Source organism: Zootoca vivipara, chromosome 10 (assembly GCF_963506605.1).
Source record: "Zootoca vivipara chromosome 10, rZooViv1.1, whole genome shotgun sequence".
NCBI lineage: Eukaryota > Metazoa > Chordata > Lepidosauria > Squamata > Lacertidae > Zootoca > Zootoca vivipara.
In genome coordinates this window covers 15,135,397-15,152,064 of record NC_083285.1, presented here as the reverse complement: position 1 = coordinate 15,152,064, position 16,668 = coordinate 15,135,397, and positions in this window count along the sequence as shown.

Here is a 16,668-nt window from a genome sequence, read left to right as displayed (position 1 = left end):
TTATCAACATACACAGGCAGAAAAGTTGTTTTCCTTCATTTGCAACGAATCGTACAAAACAAAGTGGCACTAATAAAGAAAAGTTCCAGGGTGGCAACAGAAAGCAAACTAAAAATGCTTTTGCAGTTCATCAGAACTATCCAGCAATATCAAGTTATAGGAAGACTGGTGCTATTAACAGTAATCCTTCTAGTTGGTTAATTGGTTTGGCAACTTCCATGCACATGAGGTGTAATGCTAATTATTTTCCCCAAGAGTTAAATGATAACTAATCAGAGGCATCTGCAGGAGAGCTATGAGATTCAGGTGAGGGTCAGATGCCTTGTCAATCCCAGCAGGTATATAAGAGGACGACCCGGCCTGCCCAGGCCTGTGGCCATGATAGAGCAAAGCAATTCTTAATTATCATTTTACAGAAGCATCTTGCTGGGTGTGGTGGGGCCACTCTGTTAGCTTCCTAACAGGTGGAAAAGGGAGAGGGTTGAGGAGGTACAAAGACACCAGTGAAACACTGGATTGGCTCTGGTGGTGTCTTCGCACTGCACTGACCATATCTGCCAAGTTCCTGCCGGAAAAATAAGGGATCGGCAGACTGGAAGTCGCGCTGTGGCCATTTTGGAACTGGGCAGAGCAGCATCGAAAGTCGCTTCTGAGCATGCGCTGCCCAGTTCCAAAATGGCCGTCGCGCCAGAAATCACTTCTGTGCATGTCCAGAGACTCCAGACATGCGCAGAAGGAGCCTCCCCCGGCCAGTAAGTAAACCGGGGGAAAACGGGGGTTTCACGGGGAATACGGGAGACTTGGCAGCTATGACACTGATGGCCTTGTTGCCTCTGAGCTCTCTCTGGGTAAGCAACAGTGACCCGCCTGTTCAGAACAGAGCAGCTTCACCCCACCCGCCAAGTCACTTTTGCATATTTATTCTCATAAATATTCAGAAAGGATCATGTCTAGTGGTGGCTTTGCACTAGCAGAATATCCTCCTTCCAGGCAAGAACCCAGTTTCATCAATCTCCTTCCTTACAGAAGCATTCCATGCTCCGATTCTTACTACTGCAGGAATCCCACAAGAGCTGAGAGACCCCTAGAGAGCCACAGGTGATTCAAGGAGGAGATGGGTGATCCACAGGATACATCCCAAGAATACTATTGCTCTTAAAAGTTCAGGCATTGCTTGAAAGTCTGGGGGAAGTTCAGCTGCAGTGAAACATTCCCCCCCACACACACACATTGCTTTGGGGTAGGGAGGAAATAATAATGTAAAGATAATATAAAATATAATCAATTGTTTCCCTAAACCTGGAGAACAGAAGTTATAGTAGATTATTCTGCTACATTGCCTTCAGGAAAGAAAAATCTTCTGGTATAGGTTTTATAGCTCCATCAGTTATATTATTACAAATTGCTATATTGATTGTGGTAAATGGGGTATATAAGCATAGATAAAGAAGTCATTTCAACATCTTTAAAGCCAAATAGAGTCTGGGTGGAGCCAGATTTTTATCTTACCATGGCAAATGAGAAGACAGCCATTTCTTTTTTTAGCAGATAAGCACAGCTGTAGCCTTTGTGTATGCAAAGATAGTGCTAGACGACTTTATCCGGGGATGGAGAACCAAAGGCCAATAGGGCTAAATGCGATCTTCTCTATGTGGGCCTCATGACTTTCCACAGATCACACATCCTCCTGAGCCACACCCTTCCCCAGACCTGCTTTGCCTGCTCCTTGAATGTTTGTCTTTGGATGGAAGGTGTCCTTCAACTCTCATAATGCTTCTTATTGCCTAGGTGGAGGAGAGGGAGGGATGGGCAAGTGTGTGGAAAGTACTATACTGCATAAATGTAAAATTCTCATTTGCCCAGGCTGGTGTATTATGTGACCCATGACAGCAGCAAAATAGCCAGACTGTACAATGATGGTGGGATAAAATCAGGCCAAAAATCAAAGCAAAATAGCTGTAAGCTCCAGGGGAAGCAGCCTTATTTAGGCTTTCCCCTCCCCTCTGCAGCAAGGGCTCATGGGACAGCTTTTTCGCATGAGCCCATCATACAGAGAAGATACTGGGAGTAACCTTGCCCAGTATTTTGTTGCCATTTATGGGCTACAGAGCTGCCAGCAAAGGCACCTCGTGCTTATTGGGCATGGAACGGGGCTTATTTAATGCTGTATTGTTGTAATATTCAATTGGGAGCCGCCCAGAGTGGCCGGGGAGACTCAGCCAGATGGGCGGCGTATAAATAATAAATTTATTATTATTATTATTATTATTATTATTATTATTATTATTACTACTACTACTACTACTACTACTACTCTGACCACATTTGCCTCTGGCCCTGTCCATCACTGGCATTAAGCCCCTGGAAGCATTGTCCAGAAGGGAATGTGGCCCTGGAAAAGTTTCCCACCCCTGACTTATACTTTTCCTCTCATATTAAAGATGGGCATGGAGAAGACAAGGCCACCAAGTTTAGCTTTTTGGACGCACAAACCACAGCAATTATTTAGCAGTTGACAGTATTCTGTAATGGATGCATTTAATTCTTGGGTGAACACTCATTTCAAACAGGGCCATTGGCCAGGACTATTGCATATCACCTTGTCCTCTTGTGGAATTAGGGTGCAGCTTATAGTATTGACGCTTGAGGAGTTCAGCTACAAGCTGACCTCATCTGTCCCTCTTGGAACAATGCATAAATTGGAGCTCAGTTTTCCATGAGCATTTGCACTTCCTGAATATTCTGACATCGTTCTCAGCTCAAAGTGCATTTTGAGTGAAAACACATTTTTAAATACACATTTAAATGCAGTGTGTGTGTGCGTGCGTGTGTGAATTATTTTAAAAATTATGAAACGGAATACAACAGTTTACGAATGAACCAAGGGACATGGACTGGGGATAGATCGATTGACTCATCCCTGCACTAGAGAAGACCAAATATTCTTGGAAAATGCCATGTCTTCCAGGAAAACATGTCCATCATTACTCATCTTCTCATGGACTTGGTCTTGAGAAGGAACCCCAGGATTTCCCAGAACAGTGTTTGAAAACCCTGATCTAGAAAATTTAGGTTGCATCATGGACCATTCCCTTAGTATGAGGAGGGGGAAACTGTGACCCTCCAGGTGTCAAACTTTTATTGACCCCAGCCAAAATGGCCAATGGTTAGGGATGATGGGAGTTGTAGTTCAGCAGGATCTGAAAGGTGACAGGTTCCACACCCCTGTCTAAGTATGTCATTTTCCTGATTATTATATTACTAGTGTATTTCAGCCCGTTCAATAACGGGCTCTAGAACATCCTGGGGTTCGGAGAAGCGCTTGCGCAGCGCTTCTCCGAACCCTGGGACCTGTCATTGCTGTCGGCGGCAAGGGGACAGGAACGGAGGAGGAGAAAGCGCTGCTTTCTCCTCCTCCGTTCCTCTCCCGCAGCCGCCGACAGCAAGGACACCTCCCAGGGTTCGCAGAAGCGCTTGCACAGCGCTTCTCCGAACCCTTGGACCTGTCATTGTTGTCGGCGGCAGGGGGACAGGAACGGAGGAGGAGAAAGCGCTGCTTTCTCCTCCTCCGTTCCTCTCCCGCAGCCGCCGACAGGAAGCAGAACTCCCAGGGTTCGGAGAAGCGCTTGCGCAGCGCTTCTTCGAACCCTGGGACCTGTCCTTGCTGTCAGCGGCAGGGGGACAGGAACGAAGGAGGAGAAAGCGCTGCTTTCTCCTCCTCCGTTCCTCTCCTGCAGCCACCGACAGGAAGCAGACATCCCAGAGTTCGGAGAAGCGCTTGCACAGCGCTTCTCTGAACCCTGGGACCTGTCCTTGCTATCGGCGGCAGGGGGACAGGAACGAAGGAGGAGAAAGCGCTGCTTTCTCCTCCTCCGTTCCTCTCCCGCAGCCGCCGACAGGAAGCAGACATCCCATGGTTCGGAGAAGCGCTTGCGCAGCGCTTCTCCGAACCCTGGGACCCGTCCTTGCTGTCGGCGGCAGGGGGACAGGAACGGAGGAGGAGAAAGCGCTGCTTTCTCCTCCTCCGTTCCTCTCCCGCAGCCGCCGACAGGAAGCAGAACTCCCAGGGTTCGGAGAAGCGCTTGCGCAGCGCTTCTTCGAACCCTGGGACCTGTCCTTGCTGTCAGCGGCAGGGGGACAGGAACGAAGGAGGAGAAAGCGCTGCTTTCTCCTCCTCCGTTCCTCTCCTGCAGCCACCGACAGGAAGCAGACATCCCAGAGTTCGGAGAAGCGCTTGCACAGCGCTTCTCTGAACCCTGGGACCTGTCCTTGCTATCGGCGGCAGGGGGACAGGAACGAAGGAGGAGAAAGCGCTGCTTTCTCCTCCTCCGTTCCTCTCCCGCAGCCGCCGACAGGAAGCAGACATCCCATGGTTCGGAGAAGCGCTTGCGCAGCGCTTCTCCGAACCCTGGGACCCGTCCTTGCTGTCGGCGGCAGGGGGACAGGAACGGAGGAGGAGAAAGCGCTGCTTTCTCCTTCTCCGTTCCTCTCCCGCAGCCGCCGACAGGAAGCAGACATCCCAGGGTTCGGAGAAGCGCTTGCGCAGCGCTTCTCCGAACCCTGGGACCCGTCCTTGCTGTCGGCGGCAGGGGGACAGGAACGGAGGAGGAGAAAGCGCTGCTTTCTCCTTCTCCGTTCCTCTCCCGCAGCCGCCGACAGGAAGCAGACATCCCAGGGTTCGGAGAAGCGCTTGCGCAGCGCTTCTCCGAACCCTGGGACCCGTCCTTGCTGTCGGCGGCAGGGGGACAGGAACGGAGGAGGAGAAAGCGGCGCTTTCTCCTCCTTCCTTCCTCTCCCCCAGCCGCCGACAGGAAGGACGCGCGCACTCTCCCCCCCCCGCCTCCTCCAACCGCCGCTCCTCACGGCCAGGGAGGGTTGTGAGGAGGCCTTCGCCGGCCTCCACCCCGGCGGGAGCGGCGGTTGGAGGAGGCAGAGTGGGGGGAGAGTGCGCGCGCGCGCAGTCTCTGCTGTCCAATCCCTGTATCCCTGGGGCACATGCGCAGTGACCCAGGGACACACGGGACATCTGGACGCAGGGACAACATGGACATTATTATATAGGATGCTTCTTAAATTATATTCTGTACAGTGGTACCTCCGGTTATGAATTCAATTCGTTCCAGAGTTCCGTTCTTATCCTGAAGCCGTTCTTAACATGAGGCACGTTTTCACTAATGGGGTGTCCCGCTGTGCGTGCACCTCTGGCACGTAACTTCCTCTCGCATCCCGGGGCAAAGTTCGCAACCAGAAGACCTACTTCCGGGTTAGCAGAGCTTGTAACTCAAAACATTCACAAGGAGCAGAGATTGTAACTCAAAGCATTCACAAGTTCGTAACCAGAGGTTGTTTAGTCGTTTAGTCGTGTCCGACTCTTCGTGACCCCATGGACCATAGCACGCCAGGCACTCCTGTCTTGCACTGCCTCCCGCAGCGTAACCAGAGGTATTGCTGTATATTATAGCTGTATGCTATTTTTTAAATAGTTTCAGTTACTCATTTACTGCAATACTTCTGATCTGGAACAGGTGGCATTATAGTTACCTAGAACCCAATGTTCTTACAGCATGAAGAAATAGGATTTGTGGAGCGGTTAAATAATATTCCGTTGCCAAACATTTCTGCCATGAAAGGAAGTAAGAACATATGGGCATAAGAGCCTGGCGGATCAGGCAAATAGCCCATCTGGTCTGACATCCTCATCTCGAGGTAGCCAGCCAGATGCCAAGAGCACTCTCAAGGTAGCCACCCAAGCACAAGAGCACTCTCTCCTCCCATGACTTCCAGCAACTGGTATTCAGAAGCACTGCTCCACCTGACTGTCGAAGCAGAGCATAGCCATCATGGCTATCGATAGCCTTATCTTCCATATCTACGTTTCACATACAAAACTAAATATTCAGAACAGCCCTTGCAAATAAGTGCTAAGACCTGTTGTGTTACAGTGTGGCTGGGCACCTTGGATTGTGACGGGGGGGGCAGGGAAGGGTTTAGGTGTGTGCTCAGTTCCATGTTTAAACAGCACATCAATATGACTTGAGTTAAAAAGAAAAGGGGTCAGTTTTAGCCAAACATTTAGATTCAGCTTTATTTGTTATCTCTTCCATTCAGTCGTATTGATTTGCTGATGGCCGGTGCAAGAAAGCGGGTACTAAAATGGCAATTGGTTAATCGCCCCAATTTTCTGCTGCTCCAGATAATCCCATTCTTTACTGCTGAGTTAAGACCTTAGTTGGCTGTTCTTCTGAACTGTCTGTCAGATATAGATTTCTATATGTTTCTGCCAGGATTCGGAACCCACTGGAATTGTTTTACTTAAAAGCAAACTTGGATAGGGCTTCACAGCATTCCCCCCCACCCTCACCACATGTGAATTTATCAGCCCTGTGATGTGCACACACGGCTGCTGCAGGGGGGCCAGCTCTTTCATCTAAAATATTGGGGAGCCCTGGCCCCCTACCCCCCATGGTCTATGGTCAAGTATATTAGCAACGTAGGTAAAAGTAAGGGGCAGTCGACAGTGGTGGCAAACTGAGGGAAATGGCACCAAGAAGAACGAACAACTATTTGTAGCAGATTTTTCTTTCTCCTCTTAGTAATTTGGATGTGTTGAATATGTGCTAACTTTAAAGTGATTACCCAAATTAGGGTGTAGCAAACAACAACAACAACAACAACAAACCCACACACAACAAATTTAAACATGGAGGCCACAATCTAGAAGGAAATTTGGAGCGCTTAACTCCATGAATTTAGGCCCTCCAAAATCTATGATGGATTGAGAGTGACGAGATTTAGATTAAAACAAATGCTTTAAAATTAAGGGTCAATTGCTGCTTATTAGAGTATCCTGTAACATTTCATGTCTGGATTACTGGTAGATGAGGACAATAGCCGTAAGATGTAAATTGGCTTATATACAGTACATCAATTTGTAGTTAGTAGGAACCACTATTTCTCTCTGGTTTTATTGACAGTTTAATAACATACCCACAATGCCACAAAGCTGATATACTGTACTTCATACTATTTTCAGTAATGACATGAGGAAGTGATGAGAAGAGTGCAATCCAGGGAAAACTGGTTGTGTTTTAAGTTCCATTGTAGTGAATAAGTATGTGAGAGGACATTAAGCATACTTGTGTGGAGGGAAATTTGGTGTACATAACATCCATATTATCTAAAACTACTGGTAAGTACTTCAACGGGCACTTCAACAGCAGTTATTATTGCCTTTCTCTGGATTCCAGATAGAAATCCCAACATTTGCAGCAGTCAGTTAAACATGTGAAATCTTCTGTATTCTTTATTTTGTTGGATTCACACAGATCTGCTGGAATTAATCTATGAATGAATAGGAACAAAAAATGTTCCTTGGCCGCTCTAACCCCATAATAACTGTGTTTAAATAGATTCCTCACACATGAAATGGAAACTGCAAAGTGAGAACCACTTCCCTGTGGAGTGACATTATGCTGCTGACAAATTGGTGTGAATATTCTGCCTTCTTGGGTTGGGGAACAATCATGTTGGGCGCCTCTCATGCAATTGGCACCCAACTGTGAGCTAAAATGTTGATGGAGGCCAGATGGAGGGCATCAACTCTGCCTACACAATTGTCACGAACACACATACACAGAAAAATACACATACAGTCGTACCTTGAGTTAAGAACTTAATTCGTTCTGGAGGTCTGTTCTTAACCGCAGGTACCACTTTAGCTAATGGGGCCTCCCGCTGCCACCGCTCCACCACCGCACGATTTCTGTTCTCATCCTGAAGCAAAGTTCTTAAACCGAGGTGCTATTTCTGGGTTAGCGGAGTCTGTAACCTGAAGCGTCTGTAACCTGAAGCATCTGTAACCCAAGGTACCACTGTACACAGTGCAGCACAGAAAATACATATAAGAGACTCCACATAGAATGGTTCACTACATGGTTTAGTAAGTATGCAAAGAGTCTCTGCATTTCATCAATCAATATTTTCTGACAGGGCTTAAATTTGGGCTTTCTGTGGAAGACAAAAATGATGTCGTACAATGGCAACATTATATTTCTTCACAAACTCAAGTACTTTTTTGTATTTCTACACTGTATCCATAGGTGGTGGGTCCCTTGGGCCCTGGGTGCCCAAGCACTCACAAAATTCCCCATGGAGGGTCCAGGCACACACAAGTTTGGGTGCCAGGACCATGCACACTGCATGGTACCCATGCCCCTGGGCAACCATGGTCACAGCTGGCCAAGCTGGCACTGCTGATTGTAACCAATGACCAAAGCCCTTTAAGTAAGAATGGAGGAGAAGTTTGGTTTGGCATGCATGTACAATACAAAATCAAAGTGCAACTATTTCCACTTTGCTGAATTTTGCAATGCAGTTCTTCAAACAAACAAAATGTCTGCCAGAATGCATTTGTTAGAGAAAGTGTGCATGGAAGTGCTCATATTAGTGAAATAACATACAAAATGCAGTGCGTTAGGGGAAAATGTGTATGTGAGAATCAGGGCCAGATTTAGGTTTGATGAGGCCCTAAGCTATTGAAAGGAATGGGACCCTTTATGTGTCCAGCTGTCCTTTGTTGACAACAAATTGTCACTGTTTTTTGTGTTGAATACATGCTATATGATAATTCATGGACCTAATAGGTATCTAAAACCATTTGCACATAACAAAAAAGTATTTTATCAAAGTAATTGTTGAACTGAAATACTGTACAATTAAGAAGTCTATAAATAGTGAAATAAAATTAAGAAGTATTGGGGGGGCAAGAGAGTGGGGCCCTAAGCTATAGGTTGTTTGGCTTATAGGTAAATCTGGCACTGGTGAGAAGTGAAGTTACGGGGAACTTGGCACAGTGCCTTCTCAGTAGTGGCATCCACCCTGTGGAACACTCTCCCATTAGGTGTTGATGAGATAAACAACTATACGACTTTTAGAAGGCAGCCCTGTATAGGGAAGTTTTCAATGTTTGATGTTTTATTATGTTTCTGTATATGCTAGAATCCACCCACAGTGACTAGAGCAACCCAGTCGGATAGGCGGGGTAGTAGTAGTAGTAAAAGGTAAAGGGACCCCTGACCATTAGGTCCAGTCGTGACCGACTCTGGGGTTCTGGCGCTCATCTCACGTTATTGGCTGAGGAATCCGGCATGCAGCTTCCAGGTCATGTGGCCAGCATGACAAAGCCGCTTCTGGCGAACCAGAGCAGCGCACGGAAACGGCGTTTACCTTCCCGCCGGAGCGGTACCTATTTATCTACTTGCACTTTGATGTGCTTTCGGGCTGCTAGGTTGGCAGGAGCTGGGACCGAGCAATGGGAGCTCACCCCATCGTAGGGATTCGAACTGCCGACCTTCTGATCGGGAAGCCCTAGGCTCTGTGGTTTAACCCACAGCACCACCCGCTCTAGTAGTGGTAGTAGTAATATTCTCTCATGTTCATAGTCTGAGAATATATTTTAGTCTTCAGCATGAACTACCTACTGTTCTGTATAAGGGTTAAATTGATCAGCAGAAAGGAACATATCACAGCTTGACTAAAAAAAAAAGGAGGATGTGCAGTGCTATCCTATATTTACCGGTATTTACTCATAAATAAATGCCCACTGTGTCCCACTGTGTATAGCATCAAAGCCTAAATGGAGATAATAAAAAAAGCTGTAGGCAAAGTTGAATACTCTTAATCACTCAAATTACACCGGAGTTATATATTAAGAATTACTGATTATTTGGCTATTTTTTATTTTCTTTAGCCTCACAATATTCAATTATGATTGTTAACTATGATAGATTGTGATTACAGTTGTAATCACTCATTAGAAATAAATTTAAGCGCCATCATCTTTATTGCTGGCGTTCATCAAAAAGTTTATAGAAAGGGCTATACAAAGGATACCATTGAACTAGTACAAGATAATAATTTAAAAATAGGTGGGGTAAGGGGAGCGAAGCAGCCAAACAGTAACGATGTTAAAACAATATAGGGTGGAATGCAAAATTGTGTGAGAGGACTTCCACTTACACAACAGCACTTCACCTTTTTCTCCCCCCCCCCCCGCAGCCCACCACAGGCTTTCCAAAATCTGCTCCAAAATGTCCCTCAAGAGAGTCACTATCCTTCTTTACAGTATTCACCTTGCTGTGCCAAGTGCGGATGACACACACTATGGTGTATCTCAATATTGGTGCTATTTTCTAGAAAAAGAGGTACCGGAACTCACCATGAACACCTCCTTTGTTCTCTTAGAATGGCAGTGGCTCCCACCTGAGAGGTGCCAGAACTGAGTTTTTGGTGAATTCTGGCTGAAAAAAGGCCCTGCTTATTACCTTGTTCTAGAAGAAGAAGAAGAAGAAGAAGAAGAAGAAGAAGAAGAAGAAGAAGAAGAAGAAGAAGAAGAAGAAGAAGAAGAAGAAGAAGAAGAAGAAGAAGAGTTTGGATTTGATATCCCACTTTATCACTACCCGAAGGAGTCTCAAAGCGGCTAACATTCTCCTTTCCCTTCCTCCCCCACAACAAACACTCTGTGAGGTGAGTGGGGCTGAGAGACTTCAGAGAAGTGTGACTAGCCCAAGGTCACCCAGCAGCTGCATGTGGAGGAGTGGAGTCTCGAACCCGGTTCCCCAGATTACGAGTCTACCACTCTTAACCACTACACCACACTGGCTCTCATAACCTGTAAGACACACCTGTCTGCTATTCCTTGCCTCATTTGGCCTAACTTTCTTATTTACTCATTTATTTACTTCTAACTGTACTTATGGCGGTGTGTGTACATGTGCACATTAACCCACTCAAACACATACAGATGTGTTATAGGCTCTGAAGCATGAATTTGTGCTTATGTACCTTTGCACAGTGGTTGGACAGTGTTCTCGAAGCTACCAACATGAGCAAACTGTGGGAGGCAGTGGAAGACAGGAGTGCCTGGCGTGCTCTGTTCCATGGGGTCATGAAGAGTCGAACATGACTAAACCAGCGTTTCTCAACCGCTTTTCCCCGGCACACTACTGTGCCGTGAGATGCTGGCTGGTGTGCCGTGACGTGAGAAGGGCGATTTTGCAGCATCGTGGTCCCCTTTCGCTCTAGCTGCAGGAAGCCGGCCAGAGCCTCCCCTTTTTTTTTGCAAATAAATTTTGGGAGGGAGACCGAGGGAAAGCCGGCCGCTTCTCTCTCACGCCGCTTTACGGCCGCTGAAAACCCCCCGAGAGAGAGCAGCGCTGCCGTACAGCGCCCAGGCTCCCTCCTCTCCCAAGGTAAAGGGATCCGCCGCCGAGAGTGGGAGGGGGGAGAGGGGGCGGGGGAAGGAGGAGTGCAGGTGAGAGCTTGTGGGCAGAAAAGGTGGCCAAGTCGCGGCAAGGCGAGGCAGGTGCGCGGGGGCGCGCGCGCAGGTAGCGGCTCGCGAAATGCGAGGCGCCAACCCGGCAGCGGAGAGCTAGAGCGCGCGAGGAGGGAGCGTGCGCAGGCGCCGCTGCCGCTCTTCCAGCCCAGCTGCCATTCTCCCAACACTAAGCGCTCCCCTCTCCCCTCCTTCCTTTTATCCCACACCCCCATCTTTGCCTCGCTTTCTTCCGTCCTGCCCGTGGCCGCAATGAGCTTGACCCGCCGGAAAGCAATATTTGACAAGTGTTTCTTACAGTCATAATTATAATATAGGGCGGCAAAGAGTTAATTTTTTAAACTTTTTAAATGGTGGTGTGCCTCGTGATTTTTTTCACGGAACAAGTGTGCCGTGGCCCAAAAAAGGTTGAGAAACACTGGACTAAACAACGTGTCCGACTCTTCATGACCCCATGGACCAGAGCACGCCAGGCACTCCTGTCTTCCACTGCCTCCCAGTTTGGTCAGACTCATGTTGGTAGCTTCGAGAACACTTTACCACCAACTAATTTGTTAGTTGCAAAGCTACATGATTCTTTGTTTTCCCTTTCTAAATGTTTGCACAATGTGCTCATGTGTGGCTCAGGAACTTCAGAGAAAACATAGCTACATAAATGAGAAGTATGGTTAAAGAAAATAAGGAAGCAACAAAAAGTGTATTTGTTGCCGGGGAAATTGGATTTTGCCTCTGACGGTCGTGTGTCAATCTTATCTTTAGTTTTGGCTGGTTTGCAGCTGTGCATTGAGTACATGATTACACTATTTAGGAATGTGGTGCATTTTTTCTTCAAAGCTTGATATGGACATCTTTGATTTATATGGCAAATCAAAGTGACAATGAGTAAAAGTGGCAGAGGCAGAGGCTGCAATCATTTCAACTATTCAGATCCCATTTCTGCTTTGTATTTTAGAATCTTTCCCCATACTTAAATAAATCCCCCCTTTTCTCTCTCTACTTGAGAGACCAGTTGCCACAATTGGTCAATGCATGCAATTGGCAGGAAATAATAAAATAAAAATAAAATAAAATCCAGTTGTTGTTTTATCCAGAAAACTCACTTCAGGATTGTTGCGATGCAAAATTATGGTGTGCATATTCCTGCCATCACATTTTAATAATCAGCCTTTGAGATCCATGTAAATCAGGCATCGGCAACGTTTTCTGCCCGTGGACCGGAGGATTCCCACAGACTATAGTCTGAGGCCCGGACATGGGCCGCACAGGAGCAGAAGCGATTTCCGGTGCCGCGCTGCCCATGTCCAAAACACCGGAAATGGCTTCTGCGCATGTTCGCGGCTGCGCAGAAGCGATTTCCGGTTCTGGCTGCCCATTTCCAAAATGTCCGCAGTGCCAGAAATCACTTCTGCGGCTGTGTAGATGTGATTTCCGGCGCCGCTCAGCGAGTCCCCGCACTGCGCTGGTTTAGCGCAATGTGCGGGGGACTTGCTTAGTGGGCGGCTTGGTTCACAGGCAGCCCGTGGGCTGGATAAACAGCCTCCATGGGCCACATCCAGCCCATGGGCCGGAGGTTGCCGATGCCTGATGTAAATCATTCACCACTGAAACACAGAATCAGTTAATACTCAAATTAAGAATCAGCCCCAACTCCCGTTGGAGCATCCCGTTTAGTCAATAGGTGGTCAGATGTTGACTTGGGCTGTAGCCCTAACTCACCTGGGGGCAGAAGTAGCTGACTGGGCAGGTGTAGGGACTGGGCAGATGAGGAATGGTGGAGACAGCCTCCCCAGCCTGACCCTTCCAGAGAAGAAGACAGTTCAGAATTACAACAGGGGTTTGAGGGAGGACACAGCTCAGAGGCAGATGAGGGGGAAAGCTGGGAAATAATGGGAGATGAGGAGGAGGCAGAACCAGAGCAGCTGGTTGACACTTTACCACTAGAAAACATTCCAGACCCACAATGTTCCAGAACCTGGCGAGCCTTAAAAGTAGGAGAGCAAAGGATTTAGAGACAGATGGTCCCTTACCACCAACTGTAAGGGCAGTGGTGCTGTTGACGAATAAAGAAGTGGGAAAGAAGAGTTTGGAGATTTACTCGGAGCAATGCCATTACTCCAAGAGGCTGAATTTCTAAGCCTCTCTCTGTGAATATTGAATAAAAAGCTGTTGGTAAGAACTTTCCTTGTCTTATCCCTTCCTGGCAACCTACCGTGGGGCTTTGATCCTCTGACGGAGTGGAGCCACTATATTTCCCTCCTGGCATGTGGTTGCTTACTGTTGCTTACTGGGAGAGGGCTAAGTGGCAAGGAGGACGATGCGGTGGAAATATAGCATGATTACCAGATTGTCTCCACTGATGCATTTGCACCATGCCAACCTCCGCACCTCCTTGCTCCCCCCCCTTCCCCATTCTGGTAAGCAACAGTGCTCCATCTTCCAGGAAAGCGTCTATATCTAAAACGGCAAGCAGTTATTAGACTAATAAATAAATAAATAAATAAATCATCATTTGTGCAAAGTGTTGGCTTTTCTCTTCCTTTACTGTTTAATCTAAGGAAGACATTGAATTTCACATACTGCTACTGATCTTGGGGTGCTTGTTTGAAGCCAAGCAGCTAATTTTGAGAAGGAATTGATTAAATGGTCACACAGTAGAAATAATATGAAAGCATTTTCTCCTCTTGTTTTCCCTAAGGGTAGAGTTCTAGCGACGATCTAGGATGAAACATTAACACTGAATAAAATAATCAATAGTGGGGGTTTTTTTTATAAAAAAAAATACTTTCATCTTCCCAGCTTTGCCTTTTATACTGCATTCTTTGTAATCTTATATTCCACAAGGGGGTGACCTGTTATGGTGTAATGGCAGTTGGTGATTACATCATATGACAGATTAATGTGGTCAGCACATGATATTAACATCAGAATCACAGCATACAGAAAGGTAAGCAGGCAGACATATGACTGGGATATTGGATACAAATAGGGGTACAGACTTTTAACTTCTAGACCAGTCAAGATACCATTCAATATACACCACATGCTTCATGTTTGGAAGAGTGAGACGAGCTTATGTTTCCATCAAATATATGCTTGACTAATAGTGACATCATCAAGTTTCCTAGTTCAGAAATGTGGACCTTTGTGGCTAATGGTGCTCCCATCAAATATGAAGCAAGCATTACAGACCTCTTATCAATTTTTGATTTATTGGATCTTAGACTGCATTGCTTCTGCTGATCCTGAATAATGCTGTGATGTCCTTTTATACAGTTACACAGGACCCAATGACCAATGACTTTGAGTTGGCTTCATCTCTGCCACTCCATTGGCCAACAGCTACAAACCAATGAGAGCCTATATATATATATATATATATATATATATATATATATATATATATATATATATATACATACACTAGCCTATTCAGCATGGAGGCGAGAGAGGGAAGCCCCCCGGCTGCACCATAGTTTAAATTACCCACAGCTACACATGGATGGGCAGGGGTGACCCAGATGCATGGTCACAACTCCACCAACCCCAGAAGGTGAGTGGTTTTACCATACAAAGCAAAGCAGAAATATGAAGAAGAAAATTACAAAACTAATAAATTGGACAGCCTCTTGATTCCAACTAGTTATAAGAGCCCACAATTACTTGGAAGCACATGCATATATATACATACCTAATTCTATATACTTATTTTCTCTTTGTGAAATTCTGCAGGCAACTGTTCACTTCCAGCCATGTAATCTATGATGGACTATATCTGTGGGATCTTATATTTTAGCTGTAAGTGTTTGATTTTACTCATAATTTACAAATCCCTTTGGGAAAATGTCTCAGAAATTGTTGGCATTCTGACATTCTGACAGCTAGGACAACTCCATTACATAAGACAATTCTCAAATTTAGGGCTGGTCAACGGATCTAAAATTGACAGCATAATGTCCAGTTCCTTGTAACCACATTGACAGCTTGTTATGTGCTTCATTTAATCCCATCTAAAATGCTGCAAACCACTAAGTGTACTATACTTTGCATGTTATCACTATTAAACCCAGAAATGCTTTAAAAAGCAAGTTCAATAAAGGCAATTGTAGCATTAAGTCTCGCAAAGTTCATTCTTTCTTAAAAAAGAAAACACCAACGTGTTCTTTATTATAGGACAGGCGCATACATGACTCATTATTGATCAGATCACATACTTCAAGAGCAAGGCTCCATCAATGGTGGACTGTTGATTCACAGCCAATTATTGTGCAAGTCTACCAGTTTTTACCACACTACCATAAATTGCCGAAAAAAGGAATGTCAGCTAGGATTTCTATATGGGTTGTTTGTTTCATTAGAGTAATCAAAGGGTTTCAAGTGCTCCCTAGTTTTTTAATGACCTCTATATCTCAAATAATAAGTTGATTAGGAAAAAGCAAGTTGTAAGCAGCAGCAGGCAAGTTGTTCAATACAGCACCGAATTGCGTAATTTCATTTGACTCATTTAGTCAAATTAAATTGCTTCTGAATGTTTCTGACTTAAAACAATTTGCACTCAGTTTTATAAATGGGCACAATTTAGAATTTGTATATAATAAAGGTAGTGAACGGTGAGCGCTACATAACTAGAAAAAAATCATTAAATGGTTTTCAGCTTCTTAATGACAGTGATTACTGTAATCACCTAGAACGGCTACATTTAAAGATAATTCCACATCTGAGAGATGGGTAACTTACTCTAGGCAACACAAACTCTAATTTCTGCCCATTACTTGGGCAGCCTTTCATAATTTAATTAAGTGATGATCTGCTATAGTACAATTGTGATCTGTAATTCTGAAATTTTAATCAGCTAAACCTCTATTTGCCAAAACATTTTTGACTAATAAACTGATAGTTGCTCAAAGCTCATTTTCAGTAACCTGAGTCCTCACCAGGGTATCTTTCAGAATGCCATTAATTTGAAAAAGGTCAATTAAAAACACAACACAGCAGAGGAATATAACAAATCGTTGAACCAAGAAGACAGGATCAACGTGAACTCTGATGTTGGAGCTGACTCAATGACAGCAAATGATGTGTCCACAATAATCCCATAGTTTATGAGTAGTGTTGCTTTTTAAAAGAGATTGGTTTGTTTCTGACCAAGTGATACTCTGAACAGACCCATTGAAATCAGTGTACTTAAGTTGTTGTTGTTTAGTCGTTTAGTCGTGTCCGACTCTTTGTGACTCAATGGACCAGAGCACGCCAGGCACTCCTGTCTCCCACTGCCTCCCGCAGCTTGGTCAAACTCATGTTCGTAGCTTCAAGAACACTGTCCAACCATCTCGTCCTCT